Source organism: Rhinopithecus bieti, unplaced genomic scaffold (assembly GCF_001698545.2).
Source record: "Rhinopithecus bieti isolate Rb0 unplaced genomic scaffold, ASM169854v2 scaffold_13014, whole genome shotgun sequence".
Lineage (NCBI taxonomy): Eukaryota > Metazoa > Chordata > Mammalia > Primates > Cercopithecidae > Rhinopithecus > Rhinopithecus bieti.
Window position 1 is genome coordinate 400,797 of NW_016807364.1, and position 10,422 is coordinate 411,218.

At 40.3% G+C, this 10,422-nt stretch overlaps 2 pseudogenes; one reads left to right on the top strand and one right to left on the bottom strand.

Annotated features, from left to right (window-relative positions):
• Positions 1 to 298: 298 nt before the first annotated feature.
• Positions 299 to 712, bottom strand: LOC108535434 (ribonuclease UK114 pseudogene; annotated as a pseudogene).
• An 8,120-nt stretch (positions 713 to 8,832) lies between these two features.
• The window catches only part of LOC108535429 (26S protease regulatory subunit 4 pseudogene), a 4,954-nt pseudogene continuing 3,364 nt past the window's right edge, over positions 8,833 to 10,422 (top strand).

A 10,422-nucleotide genomic window follows, 5' to 3' on the forward strand; every position in this document is an offset into this window, starting at 1 on the left:
ATAATTACTCTTCTTTCCTACCTGTTATTTCTCTTTTATTTATTGAGTAACTATGTAATGGGTATCTCTTTCCTATATTCAGTAATGCAGGTGTAATTTAAAACAGAACTGGATACCTTCTCTAATCTTCAGTTCATGTTCAATTCTCCCTATTATATGGTATTTCCATAATAACTTCAGATATTTTCATCAAGCTCACATTGTCATCAATTGTGAAAATGAAAAGGTTAATTAAGATGTTACATCAATTGTAAAAATTAAAATGTTAACAATTCCAGACTACAAAGCACTGGCCCACTTATAGTGATACTGTTGTCAGCGGTCCTTGTACAGCTACTGCTTCAATTTCAATTTGGCTACCTTTGGGCAAAGCAGCAACCTGGTAAGCAGCTCTAGCAGGAAAATTACTCTTGAAATACTGTTTGTAGATTTCACTGACAGTATTGAAGTCATTTATGTCAGCCAGAAGAACAGTTGTTTTCACCGCATTAGTGAAGTCACAGTCTGCAGCTTTCAGAATTTCACCCATGTTTTTAAGAGCTTGTTTAGCTTCTTCTGCTACCCCTCCTGACACAAGCTGTCCACTTGAAGGGTCCATGCCTATCTTTCCTGAAATGTAAATGGTCCTGTCGACTAACACAGCTTGACTGTAGGGTCCAATGGCCCCTGGGGCTTTTGTGGTGCTGATCACCCTTTTGATCAAGGACAACATGGCTAAGTCTTCCCTCTTGCAGCCCCTTCAGGAGAAGAAGCCCTGGGTCTTCTTTTATCCAATTTGCCAGTCCATGTCTTTTAATTGGAGCATTTAACCCATTTACATTTAAGGTTAATATTGTTATGTGTGAATTTGATCCTGTCATTATGATGTTAGCTGGTTATTTTACCCGTTAATTGATGCAGTTTCTTCATAGCATCGATGGTCTTTACATTTTGGCACGTTTTTGCAGTGGCTGGTACCAGTTGTTCCTTCCCATGTTTAGTGCTTCCTTCAGGAGCTCTTGTAAGGCAGGCCTGGTGCTGACAAACTCTCTCAGCATTTGCTTGTTTGTAAAAGATTTTATTTCCCCTTCACTTATGAAGCTTAGTTTGGCTGGATATGAAATTCTGGGTTGAAAATTCTTTTCTTTAAGAATGTTGAATATTGGCCCCCACTATCTTCCGGCTTGTAGGGTTTCTTCCAAGGGATCTGCTGTTAGTCTGATGGGCTTCTTTTTGTGGGTAACCCAACCTTTCTCTCTGGATGCCCTTAACATTTTTCCCTTCATTTCAACCTTGGTGAATTGGACAATTATGTGTCTTGGGGTTGCTCTTCTCAAGGAGTATCTTCATGGTGGTCTCTGTATTTCCTGTATTTGAATGTTGGCCTGCCTTGCTAGGCTGGGGAAGTTCTCCTGGATAATATCCTGAAGAGTGTTTTCCCACTTGATTCCATTCTCCCCATCACTTTCAGGTACACCAATCAAACCAATTTGGTCTTTTCACCTAGTCCCATATTTCTTGGAGGCTTTGTTCATTTCTTTTTACTCTTTTTTCTCTAATCTTGTCTTCTCACTTTATTTCATTAATTTGATCTTCAATCACTGATATTCTTTCTTCCACTTGATTGGATCGGCTACTGAAGCTTGTGCATGCATCACAAAGTTCTTGTGCCATGGTTTTCAGCTCCATCAGTTATTTGAGGTCTTCTCTACACTGTTTATTCTAATCAGCCATTTGTCTAACCTTTTTTCAAGGTTTTCAGCTTCCTCGCAGTGGGTTAGAACATGCTTCTTTAGCTTGGAGAAGTTTGTTATTAACGACCTTCTGAAGCCTACTTTTGTCTACTTGTCAAAGTCATTCTCTATCCAGCTTTGTTTTGTTGCTGGCAAGGAGCTGTGATCCTTTGGAGGAGAAGAGGTGCTCTGGTTTTTAGAATTTTCAGCTTTTCTGCTCTAGTTTCTCCCCATCTTTGTGGTTTTATCTACCTTTCGTCTTTGATGTTGGTGACCTACAGATGGGATTTTGGTATGGTTGTCCTTTTTGTTGATGTTGCTGCTATTCATTTCTGTTTGTTAGTTTTCTTTCTAACAGTCAAGTCCCTCAGCTGCAGGTCTGTTGGAGTTTGCTGGAGGTCCACTCCAGACGTGGTTTGCCAGTGGAAGCTGCAGAACAGCAAATATTGCTGATTGATCCTTCCTCTGGAAGCTTTGTCCCAGAGGGACACCCGCCTGTATGAGGTGTCAGTTGGCCCCTACTGGGAGGTGTCTCCCAGTTAGGCTATATTGGGGGTCAGGGACCCACTCAAGGAGGCAGTCTGTCCATTCTCAGAACTCTAACGCCATTCTCAGAACCCTAACGCCATTCTCAGAACCATTGCTCTCTTCAGAGCTGTCAGACAGGGACGTTTAAGTCTGCAGAAGTTTCTGCTGCCTTTTGTTGAGGTGGAGTTTATAGAGGCAGTAGGCCTTGCTGAGCTGCAGTGGGCTACGCCCAGTTCGAGCTTCCAGGCCATTTTGTTTGCCTACTCAAGCCTCAGCAATGGTGGATGCCCCTCCCCCCGCCAGGCTGCAGCCTTGGAGGTTGATCTCAGATTGCTGTGCTAGCCATGAGCAAGGCTCCATGGGCATGGGACCCACCGAGCCAGGCACGGGAGAGAATCTCCTGGTCTGCCGGTTGCTAAGACTGTGGGAAAAGCACAGTATTTGGGCAGGAGTGTCCCGTTTTTCCAGGTACAGTCTGTCATGGCTTCCCTTGGCTAGGAAAGGGAAATGCCCCAACCCCTTGTGCTTCCCAGGTGAGGCGATGCCCCACCCTGCTTCAGCTTGCCCTCCGTGGGCTGCACTCACTGTCCAACCAGTCCCAATGCGATGAACCAGGTACCTCAGTTGGAAATGCAGAAATCACTGTCTTCTGCGTCAGTCATGCTGGGAGCTGCAGACCGAAGCTATTCCTATTCAGCCATCTTGGACCATCCAATGTTAAACCAACTTTGCATCCCTGGGACAGTCCCACTTGAGTGTAGTGTATAATTATTTTTCTATATTACCTATCCCAATATTTTGTCAAAGACTTTTGTGCCTGTATTCCAAGTGATACTGATAGGTAATTTTTCTTTTCTTGCCGTGTCTTTGTCTGATTTTGCCTTCAGAGTAATACTGGCCTCACGAGCGAGTTGGGAAGTCTCCCCTTCTCTTCTATTTTTTGGAAAAATGTGTGAAGAATTGGTGTCAATTCTTTTTAAAATGTTTGGTAGAATTCATCAATGAAGTCAACTGATCCTGGGCTTTTCTTTGTAGGAAGCTTTTTGATTACTAATTTAATTTCTACTTATTTTAGGTTTATTCACGTTTTCTATTTCTTCTCAGGTAAGTTTGGTTGTGTCTGTCTTTCCAGGAATATGTCCATTTGATACAGGAATTTGTCCATTTGATCTCAGTTATCTAGTTTGTTGGCATCCAATTTTTTGTAGTATTCCCTTATAATTTTTATTTCTGGAACATCAGCAGTAATGTCCCTCTTTCGTTTTTGAGATTTATCTCTTTTTTTCCTGTTTAGTCTGGCTAAAAGTTTGTCAATTTTGTTGATCTTTTCAAAGAACTAACCTTCAGTTTTATTGATTTTCTCTATTGTTTTCTGTTCTCTATTTTACTAACTTCTGCACTAATCTTTGTTGCTGCCTTTTTTTCTGCTTGCTAACAAAGCTTTTTTGTCATATTAAAAAGAAGAAAAAATTACTTATCCAATATACTTTTGATGGTCATTCTGGTTATTTCCTGATTGAAGCTAGAGGCTATATGTATAAAGTTGTATGAACATTCTTGCACATATATTTATACGAACATGTATTTTTATTTCTCTTAAGTACCTAGGAGTGGAACAGGAATAGGGTAGATGTTTCAGTTTGTAGAAAACTGTCAGTTTTCCAAAGTAGTTGTGCCATGTTATATTTCAACTAGCACTCTGTGAAAAATCACCACATCCTCCCAACATCTGGTATTGTCAGTCTTTTTCCTTTTAGCATTATGGTGGGAGTATAATGGTATCTGGTGTTTTAGTTTGCGTTTCCTTGATAACTAATGAGACTGATCATCTTTTCACTTCTCTCAAAGTAACTAATCAAACTTTTGTCCCCTTTTCTGTTGACTTGTCTCCTTTTGTCTTACTGATTTGAATTCTTAATATATTTTATATATATGTCTTTTGTTGAATAAATTACAGGACCTTCATACAATGAATTACTCTAGAGTAATCAAAGTCAATTAACTATTGCTAAATACACTTATGTGTATAAACTCACAGACATAATATTGAGAAAAAGAAGCTTTCAAAAAAGAGTACATACTGTGCAGCTCCTTTTGCATAAAGCTCAAAACCGGGCAAAACCAGTCTACTATATTGAAAGTCTAGTGAGTGGTCCCTATAATTGGGTAATAACTAGGAAGAGGGCATATGGGGATCCCTGGGTATCCTGGTAACATTGTGTTTCTTCAACTGTACACAGGTTACACAGGTGAGTTCATTTGTGAAAATCTATTGATATGCCACATTGCAATTTGTGCACTTTTCTGAATGTTACATCTGAGCAAAATATTTTAAAAAAAGGAAAATTGAATGAGTTCTTGAAAAAAAACCTGTTAATTATCACATGATATTTGTTACCAGATTCTCTGTATATGATGTATTTCTAACACTGTATTAAGGTGGGGGTTTTTGTATTAAATGCTTTCCTTGTTCATTCTTTATATTGTAAGCCTAAAAATTTCATTCATAGGTCAATAACAACTTAACTTTTCCTTTGCTCTGGACTGCAGACATCTTGGCAAATAACACAATCTGAGTTCCCAAGGGCTATACCAATTTTAAAATCTGCTCCTTCCCCATCAATCCCATAATGCTGAATACAGTGCTCATACAATGAAATGCCACAGCTAACACTGCTCTAGCTGTCCCCTTAGGAATTCATTGTAAAAGGGTTTCACTGTACTTTGTAAAGCAATTTGGAATCCTTCATGATGAAAGGTTCTATATAAAGAAGGTAATATAATGGACTTGGCTTTCAACTTATTTCATTTAAGCCTTAACAGAAACATGAATCTACTATATTAGCATCATAAACCAATAGGTGCTATATAAATGCTGAATAGAAATATTCTAGGTGAATTAAATTGCAAATATAACCATGTATTAGCTAAGTGCTTTACCAAGTATTATGCAAATACTGATTAATAAGGCAATTATACTCAATTAAAATAATAATAATAATGCTACATTATTCTGTATTCTCCCAATTCTCTGAGCACCCATTGACTTAGTTATTTTGCGTGTGTCTGCCACCCAAATCTCAAGCCTAAATGCAAACTCACATGAGATGTCCCTTTGGAAGGAAACAGTCTTCCCCATGGGTTGGTACCAAACACAAACTTCGGCGATTGTATGTCAAGGGGGCGGGTAAAGGAAGTCTCTCTAATACATGTGATTGACATGCTTTTAAAAAGTCCATAATATTCAAAAAAAAATACTGCCAGGTATTTTATACAGGTATTCTGTGTAATACTGCCCAGAGTTACTTTTTTGCTTCTTCGCATTTCTTTGGAGACCAGATTCTCCAATGCTTCCAACATTATAATCACCAGGCATTAGCCATGTCATGGAACAGTTGCTATGCTTCACCCCAAAGACAGTGATGACCAGAAATACCTGATGCAACCCCTACATGAAGTTTAAAATGTTACTGGAATGCTTTTGATGAAAGGTGTGTTAACATGAATCATTATCATCATCATCATTGTTCTTTTAAAAATTTCATCTTTCAGGACTGAGAGATGATTCTTACATCTATAGGAGCTGCACTTTAATTTTTTTTGTATTTGTGAGTCTAGATTTACAGAGAAATGTATTTATGGAAAAATGTGTTAAATCTGCAGCTATTGGTTTTGCAGGTATGTCAGATGAAGTACTCAACTTGATGGGTAAAAAATGGCATTTCTATCTCAACCTCTCATTTACTGTGCCTTACTGTGATGGGACAGGGCACAGCAGGGTCTGGTTAGAAATCAATTTTCTTGCAGTTCTAGCCTTCTGTACAAAATAATATAAATCCAATCCTATTACAGAAATTTTCAAATTTCACTTTGAATGGTCACAAATTTGTAAACAAAGAGAAGAGGGACCGCTAGACTGGAGAGGCTGCTAAAGAGAGGATAGTGACCAACTGTTGACAGTGTCACTGAAGATGGGGCCTGGCTTAACTGAATCAGGAGGTTGTGACGGTTTATATCCCTGAAAGGAGTTGCAAGGAAACATGCAAGTCCCTCATCTCAAAAAAAGCATAGAATGAACCCTATTCTTGTCTCTATTCCTTTGGGTTGCAACATCTCAGATGTTCTGTGCACAAAGATTCTTAAGAGTAGTCTAGCTCGGTGCAGTGGCTCACACCTGTAATCCCAGCACTTTGGGAGGCCGAGGTGGGTGGATCACCCGAGGTCAGCAGTTCAAGACCAGCCTGGCCAATGTGGTGAAACTCCGTCTCTACTAAAAATACAAAAATTAGCCAGGTGTGGTGGCACATGCCTGTAATCCCAGCTACTCGGGGGGCTGAGGCAGGAGAATCACTTGAACCCAGGAGGCTGAGGTTGCGGTGAGCTGAGATCATGTCATTGCACTCCAGCCTGGGTGACAGAGTGAGACTGTATGTCAAAAAAAGAAGAGGGTTTCAAAGCTCCTGTAGCTGTGGAACACTTTGTTCAAGGAACTTTTAACATGAAACCTCAAAGAGAAAACAAAAGCCCCAGGATCCTCTCAGGCCTCCTTTCCTTTTCCTCCAGCCCTGCACAGGGGCCCTCCCAGCTTGTTGTCACTGCTCTATTCTTGTGGAATCAAGATCCACAAGGTGAGGCCATTATCAGACTCCCAAAATCTTTAGTGAGCTTCATGAAGCAGATGGGATCTGAAGCAGGGCTCTATCCTGGGGGATGAGATGGGACAACTTCAGGCACATCAAAAAGAAAGGAATGAAACACAGGGAATGAGGTTCCTACAAGTCACTGGAGGGGCTGGAGGAATGAGTCATGGTGTCGCTAGGCTAGATGATTGGCTTCAAGGTCACATCACAGCAGCTATGATGAAGAGGTCAGGAAACTGCCAGAAACTGAACTGCCTCTGCTCTGGCTGCTGCCACAGTCATCCTACACCCAAGAAACTGTTAGAGACCAGCTGCTGCCAACAGTGCTTGCTCGTCAGGCAGCACTGCTGCAGGAAGATGGCCTCTGCTTCTCTCTTTCTAATCTTTATGCAAGGGCATCTCACTGCAGAATCTAAATCACATCCAGAACCATAGTCTAGGAGTCTGAGAGTTTAGCTATCAGCCTTCCAGCTCCATGAGAGGAGACAGAACTAGGTGGATCTCAGTGGATCTGGCACAGAACAGTTGGGGAAGAGGCAATGCTTGTGAAGAGCCTGAGCGAAAGTGGTGCCAAAGCAAACTGGAGGTGAATTCTGGAAGTGGAGAGCTTTAGTCCTGCTGTGAAAACAACAAGAAACCCCAGCGGCCTTCAATGAATAAATGGAAGGCATAGAATCTCCTTCCATAGCAAGTAAAAATGAGGCCAGGTACGGTGGCTCACACCTGTAATCCTAGCACTTTGGGAGGCCAAGATGGGAGGATCACTTGAGGCCATGAGTTCGAGACCAGCCTGGGAAACATAGCAAAACCTTCTGAAAAAAAATATTAGCCAGGCATAGTGGCAGGCACCTGTAATCTCAGCTATTTGAGAGGTTGAGGCAGGAAGATCCCTTGATCCCAGGAGTTTGAGGCTGCAGTGAGCTATGATCATGCCACTGCACTCCAGCCTGGGCAATTGAGCAAGACCATGTCCAAAAAAAAAAAAAAAAAAAAAAAAAAGAAAGAAAGAAAAGAAAAGTAAAGAATAGCTCAGGCCATCATTTTAGAATCATTTGAGATGAAGTCTTTGATTTCTTTCCTATTTTGTAACATAAGAAACTTATATTCATTGTAAAAAAATCCTAGAAAATGCATTCACTCGAAAAGAAATATAAAAACCACCCGTAATCCCACCATTCATGGATAATCACCATATTGGTGGCTCTCCTTCCTTCCAGATATTCCAGGGTTAATTTATTATCATATCATTGTTTTAAACTTTTTAAAAATTATGAACAATGCCATCCAGTGGCATTGTCAATGTTAACAGCCACACTGTTGACAGCATTCTGTTATAGAGATATCTCATACTTTAATAAAACATTTGAAGTCCCCATTTTGTTGGGTATGCCACTATGTTAGCTTAACAGTGATGGAATGGATAGAAAAGGCAATATTGCAGAGGAGATTTGAATTGGGAGGTGCTTAAAGCTAAAGTATTAATGAGATGGGAGGATGCAGGAAAACTCACAATCTTTGAAGCTAGAAGGAACTTAGAGGTCATTCTCACCCACCTTCCTCATTTAAGGGATGAGGGCAACTGCAGCCACATCACACTCTTTATCCCACACTCTCCATCCCACACTCTCCAGTCCTCATTCTTCATATTTCTTTATTCTGTCCTCAGCCATGTGTATGATTCTTGTTAAAACTCCAATCTAAACAGCAACTCACAGAAAATACGACTTAAAGAATAAGAACAACAAAAAGTCTAAGTCATAATAATTGCATTCCATTCATTCCTTTCACCTAGCATTTAATTGAGAGACTGCTCTGTGGCTGATATAGCGCTATGAGGGAGGGGTTTAAAAATCCAACACAGACCCAACCCTTCACACACTCACTATTTTAAAAAGAAGATGAGAAGAAATCTTTCAGTCACATGGAGGCGCCTGCTTTTCCTGTATGTGGGAATGGCCCTGGGACCCAGACGATTTCTTCCACGATTTTTTCCTTCTTGGGCTTTGGTTGTAAAGAAGCAGGAAAGTGAGAAAGGAGGGTGTATGGTTTTATATCTTCCAGTACAAGAACATTTAAGACATGATCTCTAATATATTTCTTGTCTAGACATCCCCATCTTTTTATTTTTTAATAAAGCAAAAGGCAGTTGTCCCTTGTGGTTTGTAGCAAGAGTTCATTATCAGAGGGATGCTTGGCTTTTAAATGGTGTTAACACTGAAATCCTCTTCTCTTGTCTTTTCCTAGTTAGGATTTCCTCATCTTGATCCTCTCTTCTCACATATTGATCACACATTGCATGCTTCAGAGTGTTCACTGAATCATTCCACTTTTTCCAAGAGAATAGCTAACTCTTAACATGCTGCAGGTTTCCTGTTACACTTCCTTTGCCTTAAAACATATCTTGCAAGAGTAAATCTGCCCATAAAGAAACCACTCGGACCAAAAAGCCTTTGTACACATTCTCCCAAATGGAGCTGGACTGTAGGCAGGGACGATGTAGCAATAGCATCCACACACTGTCTGGGGTTCCTGGACCCATCTATCGTCCCATTTGAATGGAAACAAAGCCTCTGCCCATCACTCCCTCACACTTGACTTGCACTTTCTAAGGTCTCAGCCACACGCATCCGAAGCTGTCTGGGGATTATTCATTCTACAAATGGTTTAAGATGTAGTCATTTTAGTCTGTTCTTGTATTCCTTCTGTTTGACAATTTGTAGCTTTTAATTTGGGGGACACAGTAATAACTCTTAAGCAGATGGTTGTAATTGGTCCCCAGGGGTGTACTTGGGGAGGGAAGTTGGATGGGACTCTCACCAAGGTCCAGGACTCTGTGACTCACTCGGCTTGATTCCAGGCCAGGAGTGAGGTTGCTGATTGCTTCTAACCTGTTCTTCGGCAAGTAGTAAATGTCAATTGATCTTTCTTCATATGGTAGGGATGATATCCATATAAGAGAACACGAAAAATAGTACGTGTTAAAATGCATTCTCAGCAGCCAAACCCATGCGTGCTTAGAATTAAGTTGTTGCATCCAGTCCATTTGTCATTCCTTTTATGTCCAAGTTTTGGTAACAGAATGTTTTCAAATAGTTTACATTTCTCTTGGGACATCTTCCCTAACCAAATGTCATACTAGTGTTAAGCTGGAATTATTTAGATTGCTCAATTCTTATTGTTTCCAACAAGATTAGGCCATTTCTGTGAGCAGAATTCTGCATTGAAGATAATGGGCTTTTCATGCCTGTCCATAAGGAGAAAAATTATTAGATCAGTGGGAATTTTACAGAGTACGTTATGGAATTCTTGGACATTAAAAACTTCAGCTACTTGGAACACACACATGGCAGAAACAAACTGCAACTGACATTCAAAAACACACCTGATGGAAATGTTAAGGTTGATGTTTTTCTTAATATTATCCTATGTAACGTCTAGTGTTCTCTAAGGAAATTATATTTATTAGGCCTTTCTTTTTTCTTCTAAATTTTTTTTTTTTTTTTTTTTTTTTGAGTGCGGGTTCTCGCTCTCCCCCCCGCGCT